The sequence below is a fragment of the Pelodiscus sinensis genome, chromosome 20 (assembly GCF_052426305.1).
Source record: "Pelodiscus sinensis isolate ZL-2025 chromosome 20, ASM5242630v1, whole genome shotgun sequence".
NCBI classification, from domain to species: domain Eukaryota; kingdom Metazoa; phylum Chordata; order Testudines; family Trionychidae; genus Pelodiscus; species Pelodiscus sinensis.
The window spans coordinates 11487424-11514826 of NC_143071.1; the positions used below are offsets into that span (position 1 = coordinate 11487424).

Here is a 27403-nt window from a genome sequence, read left to right on the forward strand (position 1 = left end):
GATAATTAACCTTCCCTTCCCCTGGTCTATCTTCTCTATTTAGATCAAGAGCTCTTTTGGGGGTAGGGATTGTCTTCTGGGGCTTTTCTATGCAGGGAAATTGACCCATAACTATTCTGCCATTGCTGTTCCAGAATAACTCCCCAAGCTGTCATGCTTATTCCACAATAGCTCTAATGCTTTCAGTTCACACCTGGTCTTATTCTGGAATAACTTCCTCATGTGGACAAGCCCTTACCAAGTGTAGGTACAGCCCCTAGCATAATGGGGTCCTGATTTCTGTTGGGACTTCTAGGTACCCCTGTGGTACAGAAATAATTCAGAAGCAATGAAAGAATGCAACAATTGAGCTGAATTGTTATGAAAAATATTCAGACTCATAAAAAATCATCTTGACAGTGGCAAAGTCATTATTTTTAAGAAGGTGCTAAAGGGGATCCCTGGAATAACAGAGCAGTAAGTCTTATTGCAAAACCTGGTAAACGGATTCAAATGATGTATAAAACCAGAATATATAACACCTTGCTGAATATGGTACCATAGGGACAAACCAGCATGGTTAATGCAGAGGAAAACCATGCGTCTCTAATCTTCTAGAGCAGAGGTGGCCAACCTAAAACTGAGAAGGAGCCAGAATTTACCAAAGAGCAACAGTTACATGTCACAAGCCCTGATCTTCTCCCCACCACCACTCTCAGCACATCCCGCCCACTGGCAGCCCCACCGGTCAGTGCCGCCTTCTCCTTTTCCTCCTGCCCACTGGGATCAGCTCTGTCTCAGTGGGAGACACTGGAGGGGAGAAGCGTGGGTGTCACAGGCTCAGTGTAGAGGGTAGGAAGTGGCAGGATCCTAGGGGGAAAAGGTGGAGGGGGACAATGCCTAGGGCAGCACTGGGGATGGAACAGCGAGCACCCTCCAGCCCAGTAGAAAGTTGGCACCTGTAGCTCCTGCCCTGGATTTGGTCCCTATACAAGGAGCCGCATATTAACTTCTGAAGAACCACATGTGGCTCTGGAGCCACAGGTTGGCCACCCCAGCCTTTTTTAATTCGCGACCCCCAGGGCTGGGAAAATTTTGGTTGAAAAACAAACAAAAAAGGCATTGGGAACATTTTCTTGTGGCCCCTTTAATTTAAAGCGCCTGTCCACTCCCCTGGCACTCCCCTCGCCCCCGCCGCATGTACGTTGGGAGCCGAGCCAGGAAAACAAAATGGCGGCCGGCCCAGCGCTGTCACCCCCCAGGAAGACAGCCTGCGCACCGCTGAACTAGAGCGTGGCATGGGCTCCTAGTGGCTACAGGAGAACTAGGCCCTGGTCTATACTACAGAAATATTTTGAAATAACTCCACATATTTCAAAACAACAAGTGCAGCATCCACACTACCAAGCCCGTTATTTCGAAGTAAGGGGCTGGTTATTTCAAAATAATATCTCCTGCTTTCCATGAGGAATAGCGGGTATTTTGAAATAGTTATTTCGAAATAGCGGTAGTGTGGATGATCCACTGTTGCTATTTCGAAATAACTACTCCCTAGAGCCATTCAAACTAATTACTCCCCAGTGCTTCCTGCGACTCCAAGGGGAGGCAGCATGTCCACATTAAGGGAGCCTGCCTTGAACTAATTTTGAGGCTTCCCTGTAGTGTGGACACTCTATTTCAAAACAATTATTTCGGGAGTTAGTATTTCGAAATAAGTTGTTTTGAAATCATTTCCTAGTGTAGACGTGCCCTGGCTGACGTGGATTCTATGGATTTGCAAAAAGCTTAAATGGCAAGAGGCCCTGGGCATCACTGTAGAACTCAATGGAAACCTCTTTTCAATGCACAGTCAAAAATGCAAGTAAAGCATTAGAATGCATATGGAATGGAGCATAATACAGAGACTATTAGAATGCTATTTTATAACTCAACGAGAAATCCTCACCTGCAATATTGCCTTCTCTTCTGATCTTAAGAAGGATGCAGCAGAAAAAGAGGAGTGAGAAAGGAGACAAAAAATGAGCAGAGACCTGGAAAGTTTTCTATATGAACAGACTGTCAAGACTGGGGCTGCTCAGTTTAAAGAGGAGATGAATAAGGGGGGGCACGAGGGAGGCTTACAAAACAATGTACTGTATCGAGAAGGCAAATCAAATGCCCTGGTTTATCCTCTCCCATAATACAAGAGCTTAGTCAATGAATTCAAAAGGCAACACATTTAAAACCGAGAAAAGGAAATATTCTTTTATATGTCATAGATAATTTACTGGTGGAACTCATAGCCACAAGATGCTGTTGAGGCCAAGAATTCAGCAGAATTAATATGGTCAATTATGTGCATAATGAAAAACATCCAGAGTCAAGGTAAAAATATAAAGGCTATAAAACTTCTTGTTTTAAACGGTAGGCCAACAGGCGCAGTGTAGGGATTAGCAAGAACTATCCTTTATAAACAGATAATTCCATACTTGTCCACTAGGAGGTAGGTTTCTTCCTCTGAACAGCACCGGTGTGGATATTGTCAGAGACAAGATTCTGGGCTTGATTGACCCTTCATCACTGAAACCATTGACATGTGGTCAGCTGGCTCCTCGTGGAACTCTACTGAATTCACATTCGATTGAGCTCCTCTGTCCAGAGATAGGTCCAGCGTGGGGAGCTGCTGCACAGACTTGGCTTTGTGGCCACGCCCTGACGTGGAAGGTCCAGACGTAACATTATGACACATATATCAACTCATTTCAAATGTGCTGGAGCTTGTGTCTTCAATTCTGGAACTGAACTGCTGGTATCCTCGAAGCAACAGGTCAGCACTGAGTCATGGAAAGAGCCTTCCCAGGCTGTCTTAGCTTCACACTGGGTGTGGAATGAAGATCCTACATAGTCTCCAGAAGAACGTCACAGGAGAGGGGCCCTGTGGGTCATTAAAGGGGATACAACAGGTTAGATTTCGGGGGGCTGTACAAGAGGAGAGCAGATTATGAAGCACATGCTAGAAAACTTTCCTTCAGGTAAAGTCTGACTCAGAGTTTGCTTCTGGAGGTAGTAAAAAGCATATAAAGAATGTAAACACTAAGGCTGTGTGTACACTGGCAGGTTCTTGTGCAACAACGGCCGTTCTTGCACAAGAATCCGCAGACCGTCCACATTGCCTGCCTACTCTTGCGCAAGAAGATTTACAGTACAGCGTGGTAAGAGAGGGCTTCTTGCGCAAGAACTACGCTCTTTTCTAACAGGTGTAAGCTCTCTTGTGCAAGAGCTCTTGTGCAAGAAGGCAGTGTGGACATGCAGCAGGGGTTTCTTACGCAAGAAAGTCCTATGGCTAAAATGGCCATCAGAGCTTTCTTCCGCAAGAGAGCGTCCACACTGCCATGGATGCTCTTGTGCAAAAGCACAGCTCGCCCATGGCAGTATGGACATTTTCTTGCGCCCGACTTCTTGCACAAGAACCCTTGCGCAAGATGTTCTTGCGCAAGAAGCCGCCAGTGTAGACATGGCCTAAGGAGTTGTGTCACCGGCTTCAGAGGGGCCCACTTAATCCGAAGGCCCTAGTTTACAAGGGTCCTAATCCTGCCTTCCTTGAAATTTAGCTCAAAACTCTCAAGGATTTTCATATGCAGTATCAGCCCCAACATTCTCAGGCACGAGATAATTATTTATCTTCCAGTGACTTCAGTCAGGCTAGTCATGTGCTTATATTAGGCCTTGCTGAAGTGGGACCTTCATTCAGAGTTCCTCACAAATTTGCACCCAGGAATTCTACTTCCAATTAATATTTCCTGTTTCCCTCTCTCCTCTGCTATTCCTGACCAAGCTGCACTGTCGAAGGGTTTCATAACAGTATGGATGGCAGACTGCTGTCCAGTCCCAGGAGTTGGGAGGACAGGCCAGGGCATGTTCCTACACAAGAAGGATGGTTTGTTGGCTGATTCCTTTTGGATAGGGAGCAGGGTCCTTCCAGACAACTTGAGGAGCATTTGTTCTGTCTGGTTTCTTGGGAGAGTCATTCTGAATTTGTTTAAGTTTAAAGAGAATCACCAAAATGTTTCTAATTTATTACACAGGGATAAAAAGACACTAAGAACAGCTGGAAGGCCACATTCCTTTGTGAAAAAACACACATTTGCATGCTGTGTACTGGCAATATTGCAGGCTCTGAACAATATTTTTTAAATGCTGGTACTCTAAATCCATTAGAGGAACACATTCATTTAAAATTCCATAAAGGGATGCAAGCATAAGTATTTGCAAGGCGGGGCACTTAAATGTACAAACACCCCGTTTATTTGAATTTAAAAACCAGTAAACATTTAAGGTCCGGATCTCTGGCTGATGTTAAACAGCAGGGTTCTGAGAAACACCAGTTTCTCCCAATTCAATATCCATTCCTTATGGCCCAGATCCTGCAAAGTTACGCATCTACATAACTTCCCATGCTGTGAATGGTCTCTGGGATAATTTTCAGCATGTAAAATTAAGCATGTAAGTCTTTGCAGATTTGGTGGTTCCCTCCCACACCTGAACTTACAAACATCCAAGTTGCTAAAGTGAAGGATTTTAAAAAATCTGATTTTAACTATTATTAATCCTTTCTGCTATTATTTTGCATTTCACTCCAGTTAATCAAGGGGCAGCGGGGAAATAGAGTAGCGAGTTTTAATTGCACTTCTCTTTGGTTTCATGTCTAGGTTCTTATGCTGTCCGCAAACTATTATTGTTTCGGTTCTCGGTATAAAACAATTTTCTGTAAGACAATTCATGACAACGTTCCTATCCAGATTTGCTTTGGTAGGTCCCTTTTCTCCCGGCCTTTCATATCATAATAAAGTTCCTAGTGGACAGGATCCCTTTAAAATGAGAACACAACCACCTGCTCAGATGTCTTCCTTCCAGAGGCTGATACTTACCTGGGAATGGCCTCCCAGGGCTGGAGGTTTTAGTTGAACATTGCAAGAACAATAAGGATTTTTAGGGGCATTATGACTGGGTTAGTAAAACACAGCTGCCCCTGAAAGTCCCTCATTTTTCTTGCTGCCTCTCAGTGCCCTCCAGGTCCCCGTGTGCTCGGAGACTTGACAGACTTGCTTCGCTCCGGTTGGCTGGTGCTGTGTAAAACTGACACGGGAAGGTTTCCGCAGTTTCCCCAGTCCTCTCCTCTCTCCCCCAGCAACCGCTCAGAGAAACCACTGGAGGTGCTTAGTCATCATAAGTTTTGCCTTTCGAGCTAAATAGTGCAACGGGGGGAGGAGGAGGTTATATGCTGCAGTGACTTTTGGTCACTAGCCCCCTGTGAGCCAATCGAAATGCCACCCAGCAAACCCTGCCAGCATGGGCAGCGGGTACAAGAGGCAAGGGAAGGTATTGCCTTCCCAACATGCTAGGCGTGGTCCCTCCCACAATCCACACCTTGCTTCAGCGTGGCTCCCGGGCTGCCCTTGGGCTTCAGCCACGCTGAGGCTGGGACTGCATGCTGCTTGCCTTCCATTTGCTCCGGGGCTGGATGCTAGGATCGTGTGCTACCCGCCCTCCCTGTGCCCTGGGGCTGGAGAAGCCAGGACTGCATGCTGCCTGCCCTCTCCATGCGCTGGGGTCAGGGAGGCTGGGACCACACGCCGCCCCCTGCTCCAGGGCCAGGGAAGCTTTTGTGAGGGGCTGGAGAGCTGTCCTTACAGTGGGGGGTGGCTTGCAGGGGAAGGGGGGAGCTGGAGCTCTACCCCTACAGTGTGGGGGAGCTTGGCTCCAGCAGGGGGCAGGGCCTTGAGTGGAAGAGGCAGGGCTGGGGGGGGGGGGGAGTTGCCCCCCCCCCCCCGTCTTAGGTTCATCCACTGCCCATGCTTGAAGATAGCTTTTTATCCTGAACAACTAGAGCACCAACCAAATCGGGTTCTGTATGAAGCACATGAAAGGAACAGCAAATCCAACGAGAGGTGTCATTCTGGCTGGCGGAAGGGGCTTTTCTCCGCTCACAGAGACCAATACGGAACAAGCTCAAACCACTCATGCTGTCATCAGAAGATAAACCGCTGCGCGCTAACGGAAGGTCAGCAGTAACAATCAACTGTCAGTGGTAGGAAACCACACACAGCCTCAGTTCCTTTTGATTTATTAATAGAGGCAGGACAGTTGAGATTTGTATTAGGAGATTATTATTGATTTTTACCAGGAACCCCAATCATGACTGGAACCCCACTATGCCAAATGGGGCACAAACACAGAACTAAAAGATGGACCCTTCCCCAAAGAACTTCCAACCTAAAGGGCCACAGGATCTAGGTACCCAGATCCTACTGAAAATCTATGGGAGCTACATGCCTTTTAACTCCTTTGAAAATCCCATCATACATCAGCACATTTACGACTGCACAGTTCTGGGTGAGGAGAGTGGGGCTTTTTCACCAATAATTCAAAGCTTTAATGGGTGGACTCAATTGAACTCCTGAGCTAATCCCTGAAATGCCTCATTTTGCATCACACCTAAGGTCCTTCCCTTGCCCACATCTCCATTTTTGAACGCCTTGCAGGCTTTGATGTATTGAGACTCACAGCACTCCTATGGGGTGGGACAGTGTGATTATCCCCATTTTAGGGATAGAGAACTGAGGCACACAAAGACTAAGTGACTTGCCCAAGGTCACACAGGAAATTTGTGGCAGAGTCGGGAACTGAACCTAGGGTGCCTAAGTCCCAGGCCAATTGCATAACAGTAACCCAGCTTTCCTCTTGCATTAAAGAAGGTGCAAACGTTTCCCGATACATTTCTTGGTAGCAGGGTAGGAAGAGTGTCATTGGTTCAACAGCTCTTAACATGAAGCTAATCTCCGCAGAGTGACAGCCAGCAGCTCTCTGATGATAAACAGAACAGCCTTTTGCTGTGCCCCCTCGTTGCCCGGCATTGGGTTGGATTCAGTTTCCAACAGGTGTGTTAACATTCATCTCCAAAATAAAGTAAGCTAAGTTGGCACATTCAGCTGCTTTCTCTGTACAGAACTGCATCTTGTTTGGAGTTGCTGAAGCGCCAAACATGTCATCACCACGGATACAGCTGGTAGGTTAGCAGTGTTGCTTTGCATGCAACGTAAATGTCTAGATTTTACACACTACACAGACACCAATGAGGTATAATATTAGATTTCTATCTCCCATGTCTTCTAGGGGGAGACCACAATCTGCCTTTGCAGGCAATGAAAGTCAAAAAGGTCTATAAGACCCTCATTATTTTTATACGGACCATTTTTCCCCCAGAGGCTGAAATACAAGTAAAAGAGAGCTCTTGGTCCTTGTTTGCTAATAAAACACCAGCCATGATTCTGAGCCAGCAAACTTATTTGCAACTTTTTAAAATTATGACAGCAGTTAAAAAAAACAACTGGTGTCCTAAAGGAAGTGCAACAGCCAGGTCTTGTGCAAAGAAATGCAGAGCAAGAGTAGCAAAATGCCCTTTAATGCATATTCACTAAAATAAGCAACCTTTTTATTATTCTTTATTACTGTGGGAGTGTGTAAGAGCTAACACTCTGTGGGAGAGTTCGACATCATGTTCTTTTTGTGCCGGGTGCTATACAGACAAGAAACACAGGAGGCAGTCTATGCCCCAGAGAGCTATCGATCCGGACATTATACAGGACAAAACAGGCAGAGAAACAGGGTAACAATAAAATAAAGAGAGTTTACAGAAAAGCACATGTCACAGGGTGATGGAATCACCCACACCAATTTCACTCAGAGATTTGGATATATTTAGAGCAGTATCTGCTAGGCGACTGGTTCTTTCCTCCTCAGAGCTCTCAAGCTACAAGCGTTTGGATTGAACATGGCTCTTTGGCATTGCAAGTCCAGACTGAGCGAAGTGCACCAGGAATGGAAAGCAAGATCCAGGAGTTTCGTTTCACTGTCCAAGTCCCCAAGTTGACAAAGGCATTTAAGCACGTGCTTAGCATTAAGCAGGCGAGCAATCCCATTGTCTTTCGGCAGAGCACTTAAGTACATGCTTAAATCCCGCTGATATCAGAGCGGTCGGTCATGTGGTTAAATGTGCTTATGTGCTTTGTTGGCTCTGGGCCTAAGCTGAGCAAAATGCAAAAACAAGACAAGGCAGAGAAAAAAAATCATCATGGAACACGAGAAGTAAATTAGATTTTTAAAATTCTTTCAACTTTAATCATCTGAAGGGGTCATTAATAACAGACAAGAGGGTTGTTTGTTTGTTTGCTTGTTTGAAAGCGTGACTTTTACGTTGTCTGGTTTCCTTTCCAAGGCAAAAAGTGAAAACAAAATGTTCCATACCCCAAATGAAGACTGGTGCAAATCCAATGGAACAGCACCAATTCTCACCAGCTCAGGACATGGCCTTGAGTGCAGTCCCTCAGCTTGCTCCCGTTTGGCATCAATGTGAGCTTTCCCACTGGGAACAGGCTCAGACTCCATGTTAAACTAGACCAAGAACCGACTTTAGAGCACTTGACAGTCTGAGAAATCTAAACACACGTTATGTGTCTTACAGGTGAATCCGATTGTATTTAAATGAGCCAGCGGACAAGAACATCAAGAAAATGGCTGATGCTCAAAGATGCAGCCTTGCAATTTTCTAACGTCTTTTGAGACATGGGGGCGGTGCCTGCATCCAAAAATTGATTATTTTTGGTATTTAGCCCCTGGAAGAACATACTATTTTATGAATAGAGCCTTGTCTCAAGATTTATTCTTGAGAATATGGTTGAGGCTGATTAACATCTTAAAATGATATTCTGGATCTCCAAGGAAATACTGAATCTGTGATTTCAGAGTACCCATAAAAGTATATAATTTCATAACGCATGTTATGTCAGCCATGCCCAACTCAAGCAATGCGCAGTTGCACCATGTGTCCAAGGTAATGCAGACAGTTATCAAGAGGTTATTACAGGTTGGATTTCTCTGGTCTGGTACACTGGGGACCTCACCGGTCCCGAATGAGGGACCAGAGGAAGTCCCCTGTTACCGGCTCCCCCGACCACCTTCCTTCCCCACTGCCAGCCACAGCCACCCCACCTCACCACAGCCCCGCCGGGCTGCTGTACTCTTACTGCACTCAAAATGCAGAGCAGCAGTGGTCCTGGCTCATGACGGTCCAGGACATACCCCTGTTGTAGCTCTGCACTTTAAATGTAGCAGGAGCCTGGCTGGCTGCCTGCCCGTTTGACTCCTAATACATTTAAACTGCAGAGCTGCAGCGGGGGTAGCTATTGGACCGCCACAAGTCGAGACAAAGCGCCTTCTCTTCTCGACTAATCGTGTAGTCAATATGATTAGTCAGTTACCCGCCTCCTAACATCCTTAAAACAAACCCAGTTCTTTCAGTCTTCCCTCATTGGTGATATTTTCCAGACCTTTCATCATTTTTGTTGCTCTTTTCTAGACCCTCTCCAGTTTCTCCTGCAGTTTACGTAAGTAAGGGTTACAGGACTGAACCCCAAGGGGCCACAGCTTATTATGTTCCCAGTCCCGATAAAACATGAAAGTGACAAAAGTACTGGAAGCCACGTGGATTTCATGCAGCACAGAGGCTCTCTCCTGCTCCAGGAAGATTCACCTGCCCCTTGCTATGCTTCTCTACCCTCGCTGCAAAGAGCTGAGCTAACCAATGCCTCGATTTCTCTGAGAAAGACACTTGAAAGGGCCAGTGTGTTGTATGGGATCACTAAAACATACAAGAACAGAGAGTATGTGCAGAAAGAAAGAGGGCAGTACTAGTGCATGAGTGCAAAAACACCTCGCCTCTAGGGTTGGTTAGGGGCATTTCACACCATTTGCATTTTACTAGCTTTGATGTCCTCAGTTTGGAAGACCGGTTTGTCCACCTGTCTCAGAAGAGTTGGAAAGCCCAAGTTATTTTATTTCAGGCCTCTTTCCCAGGGTCTGTTTGAAACCTGTCAGGTTTGGATAATTAAACACCCCACACAGATCTGTCATGGGCCGCACCCCAACCAGGCAGGTGCCAACTATTCAGCTAGTAACTTGTAGTGCTCATCTAACACTTTCACCCTGTTTTGAAGAGCTCGCCATTATGTGCAGGGGACTTACACACCAGAAGAACAGAGCAAGGCCATGAAGGCATCTACAGTACCCGACTCAAATTACATTAAACAAAACAATTAGTTTCAAGAGACTTTTTTTGAAGTGATCAGAGTGTCGGCTTTGCTGTTCAAAAGAAGAAGCTCAGACACATGCCAGCAGCAGCACAAAATTAAGCCACGCCCTTAATCCTTGACCAAGATAAACCAATAAACCAAGTATAGAATCTGGGGGCATGTCTACACTGGAGAGTTATTTTCAAATAACTCCCCTTATTTCGAAATAACAAGGCGAGCGTCCACACTACCAAGCCTGTTATTTCGAAATAACGGGCTTGTTATTTCAAACTAACAACTCCTGCTTGTGAAGAGGAATAAGCTTACTTCAAAATAGTTATTTTGGGGAGTTATTTCAAAATAGCTTATTTCAAAATAACCTAGTAGTGTAGACATAGTCTGAGGGGGAAAGTGCTGGGTATCCATCGTTGGCACGAAGGTGAAGTAAGAATTCTGAAGTAAGAATTCTGGGGTGATGCCGCTCTCAGAATCTGCAGGGGTTGGCACCAGCCCCTGCAATGACTAATCAATTACCTGCGGAGAAACTCCACAAGGGATTCTCCTCTTTGGGTTATACCAAGCAATGTTCCCTTTAATTTTATCCATATGCAGATTTTTCCATCCATGTGCGGAATAAATTTTGTTATGTGCACAAGGCATGTGCAAATGTGTACCACACGTAGAAACCAAAATCTTGCTAATTAGCTAGGCCGCACTGGAATCTCTCCTGAGTGACTGCACATGCACCCAGCTTTCAGGGAACTTAGGGAACACTGATACCAAGTAAAAGGTAATCCGGCCCAACGGGCTGATTTGAAAGTGAAAACAGTACCAAATGAGATACAACAGGTAACGCCAGATAAAGACCCCTCAGGGCAGGCCAGATTCTGCTCCCAGTGACACCTGCATGAGGCTAGAGCAGCTCCACCAAAATCCAATTATTTTAGTCTGGTAAGGCACAAGTATAACTAAAATCAGAATATGGCACACAGAGACCCTTGTTGCAGTTACGAGGCAGACATAATTTATATAATAGTTAATTGATGTAAAGACACTCCATTTAGTGTCATAAACACCTGCCTACGATGCGTATTGTGCTTAACACAGTGAGAGCCCATCATTGGAGACATTGCTGACTTAAATTATGATGGAAACAATTGCTTTTAAACTAATAAATAGTCACCTACAGCATTTTAAGCCCTGATTCGAAAGACACAAGCACGTGCTTCACGCTAAACATGGGCTGAAAGACTCAACCACTGAAGCACTAAGAAACCAGGAATGCAGCTGACCGCCATGAGCAGAGGAACGGACTTCAGAGATGTGCGCTGGCCAAAGTGCCGAGCAAAGTGAAAATAGTAAGCAAAGATCAGGGAGAAAAAGTGCAAAGAAAATTGGATTTGTAAAAAGGTTTCCTTTTGAATTAAATAAGGAGTTATTAATAATGTCAAGGAACACATTGCTTCATTTACTGCAGATGGAACTTTAAGATATGGACTGGCACTGCCATTTCATGAGCTTTGGGTGTCTAACTCCCTCAGGTTCCTTTGAAAACCCCAGCCTAAAAGCACCTCCAAATTCACAGGTTTCATCACAATACAGGTACTTTTTATAATTCCCAGGTGCTGATATGGCAAAGCACATCAGCCCAGGAGTAATTGTGTGCTTAAGGTGTAGGCTTAATTAATTTGCTGAAGAGAGATTTGATTAGTCACATGCTTTAAAGTTAAGCAATGGTAGGTGCTTTAATGAACCGGGGCCAGTAATCTGATCCAATGGATCATATACGGCTCCTAGTTTCCCAATTCCTTGAGGCCGAAAAAATGAAGTGAATTCACTAAACAGCATCAGATTGATTATGTTCTGATAAAATACACAGGGTTCAACATGCCCCTGATTTTAGATTTTAATGCCCACTTTTGTAACAAAATTATTTCTAACATCCTCAGTTTACCTGGAATGGATATTACTAAAAGATGAATAACAGATGTTAAATATCTCAAGTTAAGTATCATAGTAACATTACTAACATTATCCAGAATTAAGAATATTGACCACATCTTACAATGACTTATTTACATATTTAACTTTGGGATTACTCACAGTGTCCAAAGTGAAGCATCTATGCATATCTTCATAGGACTACAGCCTGGGTCTATACACATGGGCTGTGTCTAGACTGGCCACTTTTTCTGGAAAAGCATCTGCTTTTCCGGAAAAACTTGCCAGCTGTCTACACTGGCCGCTTGAATTTCCGCAAAAGCACTGACGATCTCATGTAAGATTGTCAGTGTTTTTGCAGAAATATTATGCTGCTCCCATTCGGGCAAAAGTCTTTTTCCGAAAAACTTTTGCGCAAAAGGGCCAGTGTAGACACAGAGATTTGTTTTCCGCAAAAAAGCCCCAATCGCGAAAATGGCGATCGGGGCTTTTTTGCGGAAAAGCACGTCTAGATTGGCCACGGACGGTTTTCCGCAAAAAGTGCTTTTGCGGAAAAGCATCCTGCCAATCTAGACGCGCTTTTCCGAAAATGCTTTTAATGGAAAACTTTTCCGTTAAAAGCATTTCCGGAAAATCATGCCAGTCTAGACGTAGCCAAAGAGGTAAAACATTGGCTGTTCTATATCCGATGGAGTCTTTGTTTTTTAAGGGAGATTTCACACTTTAAATTAATATTTCTCACAAAAACAGCTCACTCCTGGAAGTCCAGCAAAATGGACTTTTGCTTCTGAAATCCTTCAGCGACAATGCAATATAACACCACCACCCTTTTCTTTGTAATGAGCCATGGCTCAGATACCTTGACCTATTGCCTACCACCACTTTTTCTTATGAGAGGAATTCTGCCTTTGTACAATGTGAGCGTTACAATAAAAGGTTAATTTGATTTTTTTTTTAAATTGCCTCTAGAGCCTGTATGGAGATCATACAAATAATTACACATTGAGAGACTGGGATGTGATAGGAGAGGACCAGGTGCTGAAGACCGAGGACTGGAAGGAGTCTATGCAAATTGGCTTGTTAGGCTGTATAAATTACAAGCCTGGCAGAAAGGATATAATAAGGGTTATCCATGTGCAGAATAAAATTTGCTATGTTCACCAAAGCACGTGCAGATGTGCACCACAAGTAGAAACAAATGCTGCCAGCTTGGGAGCTATGGGCATGATGCTAATCATCTTGGCAGCACCCGACTCTCTCCTGGGTGGCCACCTTAGCACACAGCTTACAGGGAACATTGGTTGTCAAGGGGATTAGTTAGCTTGTATTCAGGAAACGATCTGAGACCCTCCAAAGAAATTGTAAAGTATTGTTATTACTACCAGAGGGCCCATCACATGACAGGGTGCAGTCAATAAATCATGGGTCGAGTCTGGTTATTTGTGTCAAGTCATATTTTATTAGCCAGAACATTACAGGATGTTTGAATGTTTTTCTTGTATCTTTCTGCCTCCTCAGCACAGTTCTTCCCAGCTCATGGTATCTGCAGGAAAATCAAATCTCCTCCATTTCCAGAAGATGAACAAAATGGAACTAAGGGAGTCAATGCAAACTCCCCTTCTGGAAACATAACTGCTCCCATTTATGGTTTTGCCACGGAGGCTCATGCTCAGGCAAGTTGGATTAAATAAACAAACTGGCTTCTCACTAAGGAATCCACATGACCTATCAGTAGTGCCAACTGAACCAATTTGAAAGGGGGGGGCTCCCCACCCAGATCAAAACCTCTTTTAACAGTGACTGCCCAGGAGATTTCAATTAGTGTAGGGCATGTGCAAATCAATTTTCAATGGCCAACCAAGAAAGCAATGATTTTGATTATAAGGATTAGAAAAGAAAGTTGTGTCAATTCCGTAGGAAGCATCCACCAATAGAAACAACCCTTGTGAAAGAAAATAGCTCCAATAACTAATAAATGGTGGCTATTACTTTCAACCCATTCAGTAAATTCATGAAAGAGCACATTTTATTCCCAGGGAAAGTGAGAAAGAAAAAAAGTATTAGATTGCCAGAAAGATTTCACACTGAACCCTAATATTCTCTCTCCTTTCACACTTAATATGATAAACACTCTCTTTAAAATTGTGCAACCTTTGGGTTAAAGTCTCACTGTTTTGTTGGGCATTTACACTGATCTACTAAGAAAAGTTTGTGCAAAAAAAAAAGTTGGTTATTAGACAGTATATCTGATTAACTCAATCACTATATGGCTTTTATGTACTGGGGAATTTGTAAATTGACTTTTTTTACCTGGATCCCATCCTGGTAATTTTTTTTAAATGTCTAACTATAGGAAACAATTACTAGACATACTGTAAGTGACCGTTGGAAATATGCTATATTTTGGGGGTCAATTTTGTATCCAAAAAGCCTGCTTGTGTGAGTAAAGGTCCCAGGAAGAGCTCCTGGATTTATTAAATTCCATTAAATAAATTAGAATGGTGTTGGCGCATGAAGTTCATGTTTTAAATATTTTCCTTTTCTTTGTTGTTAACACCATAAGGTTCACATGAATAAAGACTTTCACTTATGGGCAGCAGTAAAACCACAACTTTCAGTCAGACCAACATGCATGCAGTCTACATGCAATGTTGCCTACAGTGACTGTGTTTGAATATGATCTCTGTCCAGTGACTTGCTAGCCTGTTAGAAATAGTATAAACCACATTAATGAGTATTATGTGCACAGTATTAACATAAGTATTTAGAAGTTACATTAACTGAACATATTATGACCTTCCCACAAGTATGTCCACTCATGCTAAGTATCCCATAATACTTCACAAAGCTGAAGTCAGCTTTGGTACTTGCTAATAGACAACTCATAAAATGCAAAATATATACATTCTATGTCCTAGCATAGGTATTTTCAGAGGCAAATCGTTTAGAATATAGTATTCAAGAGAGAACGAGAAAAATACAGAACAAAACAACCGAGTTAAGGAACTGTTACAAATTGACAAGATTGGATTTTAGTGACTTATAGTAAGTTTCGTAACTTGTAACACTATTATCAATTTAGCTAGGTTAAATATATATTTTCAAAGTATAGCTTCTATGTAAGGTGAATATGCCTTAAGAATTGCTTCTCAGAAGCAGAGTATGTACGTTTCCTTTTTTGTATTTTACTTTTTAATTTAGACAATGAATGTGCCTAAGTTCAGTTATTTAGCCTTTTGAACATTTTTAAAAATGAATTGTGACTAGTGAAACAACTGACTACTTCTTTTATTGAATAAATTAAATAGTAAAGCAATCTGTACCACTAGCTACTTTGTATGTCCATAACTAAAATATATGAAAGGATGGGAAAAGTGTGTGTTAAAGGGCCAGGAGTATATTAAAGTCAAGCAAATCTAAGTTCTCCAGACATAATTTTCAAAAATGCCAAATTTATTTAAGAGTCTAAGTCACACCTTTCAAATAGAGTACTTTTCAATTAGAGCTGTGTGAATAACTGAAGCTTAGGTTTGTTGTCTGAACCAGAAAAAAATTGTTTCACGTTGAAATGATCTTTTAACAGAACTAACAGATTTGGGAGGAAAATTCATTTTAGGTCAAACAAAATGAAACATTTAATTTTTAAATGTTTTTAAAAATTAAAATGGAAGTAAAATTCCAAACAAAGTCATTTCAATTAGAAAAATCAAAACATTTGCTTTAGAAAATGTTAAAACACATTTCAATTTTTTCAGGGTTTTTTTTTTTTTATTTATTTACTGAAACAAGTCAATGAATTGAACATAAATTCACTAAATATTTTGGTCAACCCAAACCTGCACTTTCCAGAGGAAAAAAAGTTTTGGCTAAAAAATTTTGCTTTGTTCTACTGTAAATGAGACAGATTTCTAAGTGACTGAAGAGCTTTTGAAATGTGAGTCAGTATTAGTGTATGTATTTTTAATGGCTTACTGTTTCCGACTCTCACCAAGAACTGTAACAGTAAGATGGAAAACAGGGTGGCAAATTCCTATTGAGGTCAATGTGGCCTTCTCCTGGACTTAAAAAGGGTTTGAGATCAGGTTTATTGGTTAATGCCTGCTGCCCCACATCTTCTACATACATAATTATTGCACAGATGGGGTTTAGAAAACTTCTGGCCTCCTTACTTGTGCTGTCCAATCTCTCTTTGGAATTTTTCTCAAGCTCAGACAAAGAAAACAGACAGCTCAGTTTTATTTTTGTTTCAAGCCATTTTCCTGCCTGAGTCTCACACAGTGGCTCAGTGATGCTGTTCAAGTCTTCTGCACTGCTGGGGTGTGAAAAGAGACTGTAACAATGACTCTGCTTGGGCCAAATCCTCAACTGGTGTCAATCAGCATCGCTTGAGTCAAGTCAGCGGATAGCGTGTTTTTCTACTGGTGGTGCACATCTGTACATGTCTCAGTGCATGTAACAAACTTTATTCTACACATGGATGGAAAAATGAGGGGGAACCTTAATTCTCAACTGGTATAAATTGGTACAGTTCCACTCAAGTCAACATCTATTCCCATTTGCAGTAGCTAAGGCTCTGTCCTATTATATAGTGCAAGAGCATATTTATAATTTTTATTTTTAAACACTTCAATCTGTTTACAGCCGGAAAGTGGCTGATTGTAATTCAGTATTAATGTAACACTAGTAGCTAGGGATAAAATATTTGTCTTTCAAAAAATGTGCCCAAATGGTATCTCAGAGCTCTGATTTTAGCATGGTGTCATATTGATAATACAGTGCTACATAACTTGCATTTCTTTAGCTTGGAATATTCCTAACAACAATCAAGAGAAAAAGGCTTCAGGGATATTTGTCAGAAAATATTACTGTTCACAAAAATTACACCTCAGCTGGGGGAAATCAATGTAGCTCCATTGACTTCTGAGAATCTGTTGTAACTGCTTACAGCCATAGTACTATTTCCTTAGAGAATTACTGCTCCATTCTGGGTTACATACAATGTGGCATACATATAAAACCCCAATTTATCTTTCATAATGAAACTCCCACCAGATGTTTTGAAATAAAGCTGCGGATTTTTTTTTTAAATGAACAGTATCCCAGGGTTAAAAAACATGTCAAAACTTTAGACAAACTATATTATATAGCATCCTATATTGGCTAGTAAGCATTTTCCTTACTCTTTGTAACGTTTACATTTCAAAATAGGGTTGTATGAAACAACTGCTCCACTCACTGTAATCACAAGATAAAGTCCCTCCATAGAGAATTCTGCAGAGAGAAGATTATTGCTGTGTTTGCAAAGATCTCAGTGGAGAACTGCTGTCAAAAACCCCCCTCCATTTCATTGTGGCTAGTAGCTTTTAGTGGCTCTTGATAAAGAAATTAAATAAAGTCCTTGGAGGAGGGAAGAGATAGTGTTAGTTTTACAGCCTCAACATAAGCAGAACTTCCAATAGCATATAGCACTAATGTCATAAATGTGTGTGAATGTCCTCATTCAAGCTCTAATTTATTCCCGAAGGAGATGCTAAACTAGCTCAACTATGCTAAATGCGAACCAAACTCTCCCAGTGAAATGAGTCCAGTATATGTATCCCAGGGCTAAATTTAGTCTGAGGCTTTCTGTAATTCTAATCTCAATTTACCACTTATAGCTGCAACAGACAAACATTATAAAATGATTCTCTGAAGTCGGTTACAGAGTCGGTAGCTATATTGGGTTAAGTTCTAAAAACACTTTATTAACTAAGACTGGGGATTTTTTTGGTCCAGATAAATTACTCAGTGTACTTGAGAGCTTGATTTTTTTAAAATAATTTTCAAACACTTTCAGGTTGTTTTATAGATCTTTAGGGTGGACTAATTTCACATGTACTATTAATATAAAAAATCATTAACTGTGTTTCTGAATAGCACCACATTGACATTAAAAAAGACAGAAGTTGTAAATATCTCAATGCACTTTTCATAATTGTGAGGAGTCAGTGGCATTTTAAAGACTAATACATTTATCAGAGCATAAGCCACTGGACTTCTTGTTTTTGCTGAAACAGAATAACTCGGCTACTCCTCTGAAACCTGTCTTCATAGTCACGACATTTGTTTACTTTTATGTATTTTGTTCACATTGGACAATAAAAGTAAATTAGTTAATTCACTTTTGCTTAGATTAGCTTTCTAGCTTAGTATTGAATGACTTGTATTAGAATCACTTTTTCCCCTTCCCCAAAATGTTGTTTTTACTTACTCAATTCAATAAAATGTATAAATTACACATTTTATTCTTATTAGGTTTTGTACAAAATAATAACTTTAAAACACAACTTACAGTCAAAATTTCATTAACAACATCTCTAATTATAACAATTCTATTTAACAGTGAAATAAAGGACATTATTTATTCCAGGAACTATCAAATATAGCCTTAACAGTGTTTTAAAAAGCAAGCTCATCTGAACTATGTTCAAGTTGTTGTTTCATAAAAAAAAAAAACACTTTTGATTTTCTCCCAAACATTGCTACCATCCAGCCTGCGAGCTCCAAATATGTTTGCCATGACTTGTTTAATAGGAATAAAATCCATTACATGTTAAGAAGTCTATTTCCAATAAGCTGAGCACTGCCCCCAGATCTTAAGGCTTCCCATTGATCAATTCAGTTGGGAAAGTCTGAGATTTAAAAAGCAATTTTGCTGCTGGTTTTTTAAAAAGACTGCGATTCAAAATTAAGGTTCCCGACAAGGTCTCACTCTTTCACGCTATAAATTCTTAATTGGTTTTCCCAGCATTTGTAAGTTGCTATTAGCTCCATTCTCTCAAGTATCAGCCCATCCTTGCTCTCCCTAACAAAATTCCTTTTCGTGGAAATGTGATATTATTCCAGATGTTTCAACATACAGCCATTCTGCTTAACTCAACCTGATTGCAGCTCTGTAATGAAGCCGAAAGTTAAATAGCTTCTGAAACTTATTCCTGAAACAACTGCGCTTCCATATTTGCATTTAACCCCGTGGATAGCATAGGATTCAAAAGCCACGTCCTTTGTAATACCACACAGATCTGACTAAAGGTTTTTCCATGTCCACAAAACCTTTGGTTCAAGAACTGCTTTAGCTTGCTGTCTAGTTATTTGCTGAATAGTTTTGACAGACAGCGTAGCAAATTAAATTTAAACATGTTTTAAGCGGTGTTCTTCATCGAATTATGAAGGGAAGAGTTGTTTCGGAATGAATGCTGCTCTGGCTTTTTAGTTCTAGGAAATTCCATAGCTAAAACTGAGAAAACTGACAATGCAGTTTAAAGAGATTCAAAATAATAGCATCTTGGCACCACTGTAGTTAGTGAAAAATATTCAACTAAAGTGAACGAAAGCAGGATCAGATCCATATAATGCTTTTCCTTGCTAGAGCTCACAGCTGCTTATAAAAGGAGGACAGTATTATATTCTTTTTAATGGAACACTGACCATGTCCTGTTTCCCAAAATTATTAGAACCAATATCAGTGTTTTGTTAGCTCTTTTAATGGTGTCCATTTCACTGTTATTTATTATCACCATTGCACTTTGATTGTCTGTTTAGGGCCCAGAAGCCTTGATCAGGTGGGACTCTTTACAAGTAAATACACATTTGTAATCAAGAAACCACAGTTCCCTAGAAGAGGTGCTAGTTAGGAGCAGAATTCCCTGTAAGCTGGGCGCTTGTGCTGCCACTCAGAAATTCCAGGTCCACCCAGCTGATGAGCAGAGCACCTACAGATTAAGTTTTTTGTTTCTATTGGTGGTGCACATTCACCCCGTGAATTGCTTTGGTGCACCTAAAATTTATTTCACGTATGGAAAAAATCTGTACATGTATGGAAAAGATTAGAGGGAACATTGGTTAGGACCCAGAATGCTTATAGAACTGAGTCCTAGACTCATAACGGGAGCTGAGCAACAACAACTAATCTTACTGGAGAATATATTCAAACCATGAACAAACCAATAGAAAGAGAGAACAGAGTATCCCATAGTAGAGGACCCTGGGACACTTTTAAGGAGAGTCTCCAAATTATCAGAGGGTGTCTAGAGAGAAATAGGTGTCCCTGTACCACCAGCACAGGGGAAAACAAAACAGATTTCCACTACTAGAACATTTGGATCCTCCGGAATCCATAAAGATCCTGTGGAATCCACAGAAAGTTTTAGCCATCTCTTTTGAGCCCTGGAAGGTTAAGCATTTGGACTACCCCAAAACTGATCAAATAGGCCATGAATCCTGAACCTGTTCATTAGGCAATACCCTTTTATGGGTTCTCCTAGCAGTAAGTTAATTAATACTGTACGGGGGGGGGGGGGGGGGGGGAAATCACAAAAACTCTCCAGCAAACAGAGTTGTTATCCTAAAGAAGGAGAAACACGGGAGACTGAAGTCCATAGGACTGGCTATTGCTATGGAATATAACAAAGGCACTCGATACTGTGGTGATGGAGGTTAGACAGACAGATCCAACTCCGACAAATTATGATGTGTTCTAGCCATTTATCTACCCCATCGCTTCCATTTGGAATCAGTGACCATTTGCTATTTAGATACAGGCGGGGTCGGGAGGGAAGCTATGATCTGCATTAACAATTTGGAAGTATTTGTCTTCCCTTTATAATTCAGAAATGTTTAAAAGAAAGTGCAAACATTCCTAAGGTTGTTGGTGACTGTGTTTCTTTAAGAGCTGCACTTCAGAAAGAGCCTGTTATACATGGCATGCTGCATTCACTCTGGGATGCACTGGGGAGCAGAGCAGGTAGGGTAAAAATTGGGTGCTAGGCTCTTCTGAAAACCTGGCCTCTCTCATGTACTGCATAGCAAAGACCATATAGAACAGAATCCAGATTGACGACAGCCTCAGTCACATACACGTGTAAAAAGGATTCCCCACACTCATTATGTCCCAGACCCTCTTGTAACTCCTGAGCTTTTAGGGCTCCCCATCCTGATGCTTGCTACTTGCAAACATGGAGCGACAGCAGTTTCCTAAACGCGGCAAACAAACATTCTGCCTCTCTCTCCACAATTCACGCAGTGAGAATCCAGCAGGAACCCCACCCCTCTCTTCAACGAGCAGAGCCCTAACTACTCAGCTGGTTTTCTTTCAGCCCCTGTGAGACAAAACACAGCCCTTTTTTGTGCCAAAGGAGTAGGAACTGCCAAATATATACCAACTCTTTCAGAAGGCTGAAAATGTCAGCCTTACAGTGTAAAAAACTTCACAGTAAGAGCTTGTCTCTCTGTATATGATGGAGCAACTCTGCCCAGAATTAGGTTATGGTGGGGTATATGCTGTCAACTCTGCTGAGGAAAACTGATCTGTACACTGAGAAAGATTAGCAGAAGAGGCGCAAAGTTTGGAAGTGAAAATAAAACAAAGCTTCATTATTAACAACCTCACTGAGCCTGCAACCCAGAAAGCACAGAGCAATTGGAAATACAGATTAACAGTAAAATCACCATTTAAGAAAACTGTTATCAGAGCAACTACTTGTAGCCGAAGCTTGAAACATTTCCCATTCTAAAGCATTGGCTGGGCCAAACCTGACTTCTAGTCTAACATTTGCTCTGTCCAATTAAAAAAAAAAAAGCAATTGGTTTTACTTTGTAATGTGTCAAGTCACTTAGGAGATGAGGGAATTTTAGATTCAAGTCTGATGTTTTTAATCCAATCAGAATGAATTTAATGATGCTAAAAAATATTTGCATTGGCTGAGACTGCTCTGTGGGCACGGGGCTGCGTTTGGATACTGCCTAGAACTTTGTGTGTGCTACTGAAATCTAAACAAATATTGTTGTTGAAAATGAATGGGGAAAAAATACAATTCCTAGTATCAGCGAGTAGGTCACTAGAGTTCTTTCAGTTTTAAAACAACTGCATCCACTGTCATTCAAAACAGGTGGATTGTGCTTGAAAACATTTGTCCTTTCACCTTGACAAATAATGTGATTAAAGAAAAAGATTTTTAGAAGTAACTTGTATTTTGGGGGGGCTCAATTGAGACACTCAAAGAAGCCTGATTTGCCAAAACAGTGGATCACACAGCCTCTGAGAATTAGCTCCCTGTAATATGTTTTAACTGGGCAACCAAAATTTGGAAACCCAAAATCACCAGTCATTTTTAACAATTCTGGCCTAAAATACTCAAAGAAAGAAAAGAAAAATATATTGCTGGAAATAAGATATTTCAGATCATTGGAGTCCTGGCAAAAACTAAACCTGGCAGCTTATGAAACTTTACAAAGCAAACCACAATAAAGAAACTCTCCTATGAAAGAAAAACTATAGCTGTCCCATCAGCTAATCCCAGGAAACTAAATAGCAAGAAATCACACGTATAATCTTGAGTCAGAATTGCACTTTCATTGCAACAGAAAAAGTGATGTCCAAGAAGTTGCATGGACAGCTAGAAAGATGGCGTGAGAAGTGATTTACTCAGAAATAGATCTCTCTCCCACATCACCACTTGACAGGCCATACGGTACCATCAGTTTTTAAGCCTAAATCCGCACTGAAATCAACAATCCTGCATAAAACCTGATGGCAGGATACAGCCCTGTATGCCCAATGTACTTTTACAATGTGTTACCTTCACTCGTCTTGCTGAAGCTCCCATATGTTTCAGGGCAACTGATTAAAATCAGATTGCTGTGATTTCATTACAGATTAATGCAGTTTAAGGTTAATGATCCCTAGGGAAGGATGGCAGGTAGTTCAGAGTCAGAACTTTTTATAACTGTGTTCAGTGTTACAAGCACAATATTTGTAATGTTGGGGGCAAACCCACCATTTTAGATTTTTGCCTTTACATCTTATTTTCACTCACTTTTCCTTCACGTATCCACCAGACAGAGCTTGATGGAAAGCTAGTGGGGCAGGGAGAAGTTTGAAAATAAAAGAAATTTTGTTTCAAGGAAAGTTTCCCAACCAGCTCTTAATACGATGTTTTATAAAGATATCAGGCCCAATGCAGCATTCTAACTTCAGGGACAGGAGGCTCAAGTCATGAACTGAAAACATCAGAAATGCGTACACATGGGCAAAAGTTCTTTGTGGGTTAAAACTAATAGGCCTCTGATACATTCTGGAATATTATTATTTAAATATGCAATGTACAATTTCAGAATGCAAATGTTTTAATTGTATATACTGCATGTGTGTTATAACAATGTTTATAAAGCACTTTGGGATGCTTCAATAAAAAAGTATTATGTAAATATTAATGATTACTGTGCTTCATGAGTCTAGTAGAATTCGACAAGGAGGAAACCAATAAGGTTCTTCAGAATGCTACATAACTAAATGGAGAAAGTACAATATCTGTATTTATGTGTAATCATCCTTATACAATTCTGAAACAGAGATATTAAAAGGCGACATTACCCATTAAAAAGACAAGTTTAATAAGTTCTATAAAATGCCTGAAAAAAATCCTAAAGGTTTTAATTCTCAATTAATTCTAGACAAGTTGTATACTATTATTTCTTGGCCTTGCTCCTTATCCTATTTCAGTAGTCTAGCCTTTAAAATGGAGAACAAATCAAAACTTTTTAGCCCTCAAAATACTTCGTACGTAAGAACTCAAGGAATAAAAAATGTAATGGTAACACAAAAGGGCACCATCATTATTTTACAATTCATATATATATATGATTGTACCATTCTCCATTGTTTGTGTGCATATATACATATAAATATACAGAGAGAGAGAGAGAAACAAGAGAGGTAATGTGTATGCATGTGTATCTACTATACAACGCAAAAGTGTATATATAATCATATATATTTTGATACACTATATGTATCATCATACATGCACACTCATATTTATAGACACACTAAAAGTTGGGTATGAATGAGAGAAAGAGGCAAAATTTAGAGATGTAAGGCACAAATTATAAATTAAGGACCAACTTTAGCACAAATGGGGGGGGATTGGTGATTGAAGCATATTAACATGAAGAGAGCTAATGGGCAAAGCTGTTAAAAGTCTGAATAAATTACCAGATTTACAAAAATCTGATCAGTTGTATTTTCTGAAAGTGAAAGTTCGAAGAAACAAGTCCTATGGGCACACAGAGGATTCAATCACTTCCATACTGACGCAGATTTTTTTTTTAAAAAAGCCCAAGATGGAAAGTAAGCTTAAAATTTAAAGTGTGTTCTGCAAAATAAACTTTCTAGAGGGAAGTGCAGACTGTGCTAGTACAGTGCAGTCTAGGACCATGGGACCTCAAAGTGATATAATAAAGTCAAAATTAATTACAACCGAAACTGTACGCCATGTGGAAATCTATGGCTTTTTCTCAAGCAATACGCATTTCCAAAGTCCCAGAGTGAAATATTTTATGCTCCAACGTGTTTCCTTTGGTTTTACAACATCACAGCGAGTATAAAAAGTTCCAAAAAGAAGCCACTGCTGATAACGCCCTGTTAAAAAGGAAAGAAAATCTTCTTTCTGAGCTTTCAGATCTGAATAAGTAATAATACTTAATTTGTGCGCATCCCAGGAGGAATTGTATTGGAGTCTTGGATTAGAAAGTTTAAAAGAAGTGAAAGTTTAAAAGAAGTGAATTCGGGGTTTTCCCCCCATGGGGGGGGGAGGGGGTGAAATACCTTTTAACCAGGGTCTAAAATGATTTTTTGAAAATCAGTCAGCTGAGGAGAGAACCCAACTCTCACACGCTTAGTGCCCGGAAAGAGGTAAAACATAGCAGACTTATTGCCGATCTGTGCCACCGGTCGGACGGCACCGCTTCTAACAGCCCCATGCAAGGGTTAATATCCCAGAGAATGACAATTATTATTTTTTTTTAAACCACGATTTTCTCTCCCACCCCCTGGCTCTAACTTTCAGCTGTTGCCATGCTCGACTTGTTCCACTGCACTACTGCACTGCAGGTCCTGGGAGCCGAGAACTGGGACTTTGTAGGCCAGTTGAATCCACAAACCTCTCATCTCGCCCGCAAAGACCCAGCCCTAGACTCACCCAATCCACCCGATCGAACACCGAGAGCTATCTCGGCGGAAGACGTGGGTTTTGCCCACGAAAGCTCAGACACCATTGATATTGCTTGGTGCCCCGGGACTACTCCTTGGTTTGTAAAGTTACGGCCACCCCTCTGAGTGTTTTAAAACAGGGATCCAGCACCTGAGCGGGCGGCTGAAACACACACACGAGCAAGCAACTTGGCATTGCCACATGGGAGCGAGATGTGAACTAGAACCGCTGCCGCAGCAGCCCCCTCCCTAACTTCAGGGAACTCGCCTTCAAAAGTGACTCCTCCACCCCCAGGGGGTCGAAATCAAGCCGGGCTTCTCCGGGGACTTCAATCCGCCTCCCCCTGCCTTGCACATTGAAACCCAGATCCAGGGTTTATCCTTCTAGCCAGACCGAGGGTCACTTGCAGCGTTGGGAGTGAAGCCAAAGGGTTAACGTGCAAACCACACGGTAAAGTGCGGTGCCTAGCCCCTGCACCAAGAGAAGAGCAGCATGACTAGGTATTGTCTGCAGCCGGGGGGGGGGGGGGGGGGGCGGGAGTGTAGGGCTGAAACTGATCAGCTTTTCTTAGCTAAAGCAGAAGTTTACACAAGGGGGAGGGGAGATCGCCCTTACGTTGTCAAAACCCGGTTACCTTCTCTCAGTGTGGTGGGGACAGGACACCGGGGAAGAGAGCTTTCTCCCCTCCCCTGTCCTCAGGCAAGCCCGGCTCCGAATTACGGACAGCCCAGATTTGCAGTGGAAGTACAACGAAGTGGAGAGAAGCAAGGAGAAATCACCCCCGCCCTCCGCTAGGAGAGGGATACCGAAGCTGGTATTGACCACGCTGAGAATTTTTCCCACCCTTCCTCTTCGCCCTTGTGGGGGAAAAAAAAGTGCAGGGGGGGGGGGCATCGCCACATTTCCCATGGGGGCCCCCCACAAAATCGGTTCTATTTGCCCAGGAGAGGGGGGAAGGGGAGCAGCCCCACCCGACCAGCAGAAGGGGGAAAAAATACCCCACCAAACCAGAAAGAGGCGACTGGATCCTTTGCACCATTAAGAAACGTTTCCGATCCCGCGGAGTTTCCGTCCAAGTTGGAGAGAAAATATCCTGCGAAAGTTCGCACGGCGCAGCCCCCACGTGGGAATGACACTTCCCGGCGGCGATCGGCGGCGTGTCGGGCGCGGGGCTGCCGAGGCCGCGGGTGACAGGGGATTCACCTCCTGTGCTCAATCCCTCGCGCTCGCCTTGCTGTTTAAGGAAGCACCCGAGTCCCCACCCCCTAAATTAGACAGCTCTTGCTGCAAGTTAGCCTGGCAAATGTGGAGGCGCTGCCCGCCCTCCCCCTCTCCCCCTCCCCCCAAGAGCCTTTGGTCACTTAAGGTTTGCCCAAGCCAGGAAATGGACAGTCACCGCTTTGGGGGGTTTCCCCTAAGTCATGATGCCTGCTCGTGTCCAGTAATTTTCCTCTTCTCTCGCGCTCTCCCTCCTTTTGCTTCCATTCGAGCAATCCAAATCGGGTTTTTTTTCCCCCCTCTAAAAACGAAGGGACAGAGAGGCCCCCTAGTGGATCTCTCCGCGGATACTGCGTGGAGCTGTGGTTTGCAAGCCAGGGTATAACAGAGGGCTTGCAGGGGGGAGATGAACTCCTCTCTAGATGTGCCTAGTTTTACAGCAGGCTGCATAAAGAGCCCCAGGGACGTCAGTACCAGCTAAAATTTGATACAAAGACTTTCTGCTGCTCTACGTACTAAGCCAACAAGGACTTAACAAACATTTGAACTATCTCACCCATTATCAAGCCAGTTTCCCCAATTATCACCTCTAATACCATTAACTCACAAACATCCCACTCTCCCTACCTCTAATATCATCAATTCACAGACACTTACCTTCCTTCCTCCCCCCCCCCCCCCGCATCCCCCTCCTCTTCTGCAATGTGATTTGTCCTTTTCATATTTGTTCATTTTTTTAATTGTATCCTTTGGTATATATGGTTGTGACTACTTTCTTCCACTATTTGATCTGAGGAAGTGGGTCTGGCCCACGAAAGCTCATCACCTAATAAACCATCTTGTTAGTCTTTAAAGTGCTACATTGTCCTGCATTTTGCTTCAACTACGTACTATGGGCTGACATTGTAAGGGCAATGGGTGCATTCCACTTGATTTATCTTATAATAATACGGTGCACATGAGAAAGTCAGCAATATTGCAGGAATAGCCTGCTGAGACACTTTTTGTATGGTTAGGTCTCTTTTTGTAAACAAATTAGGTGAAACTTAGGGGTACCCAAGAGTAATCAGACTCCTGCAGGGGATACAGGAGCCTGGAGAAGTTTGCTTTGGGGCTGCACCACAACCTAGT

At 42.1% G+C, this 27403-nt stretch overlaps 1 long non-coding RNA gene across 2 annotated transcripts in view; it reads right to left on the bottom strand.

The window, feature by feature from the left end:
* The window catches only part of LOC112546137 (uncharacterized), a 271614-nt gene extending 245240 nt beyond the window's left edge, over nt 1–26374 (bottom strand). The window contains exons 1-2 of one of the 2 annotated variants that reach the window (XR_012896884.2): nt 26063–26374; nt 1925–2893 (exon numbers count right to left, since the gene is read on the bottom strand). This is a non-coding gene — a long non-coding RNA (uncharacterized LOC112546137). The remainder of the gene's footprint in view (nt 1–1924; nt 2894–26062) is intronic. The other variant, XR_012896886.2, reaches the window with a different exon arrangement.
* Nucleotides 26375–27403: the final 1029 nt, after the last annotated feature.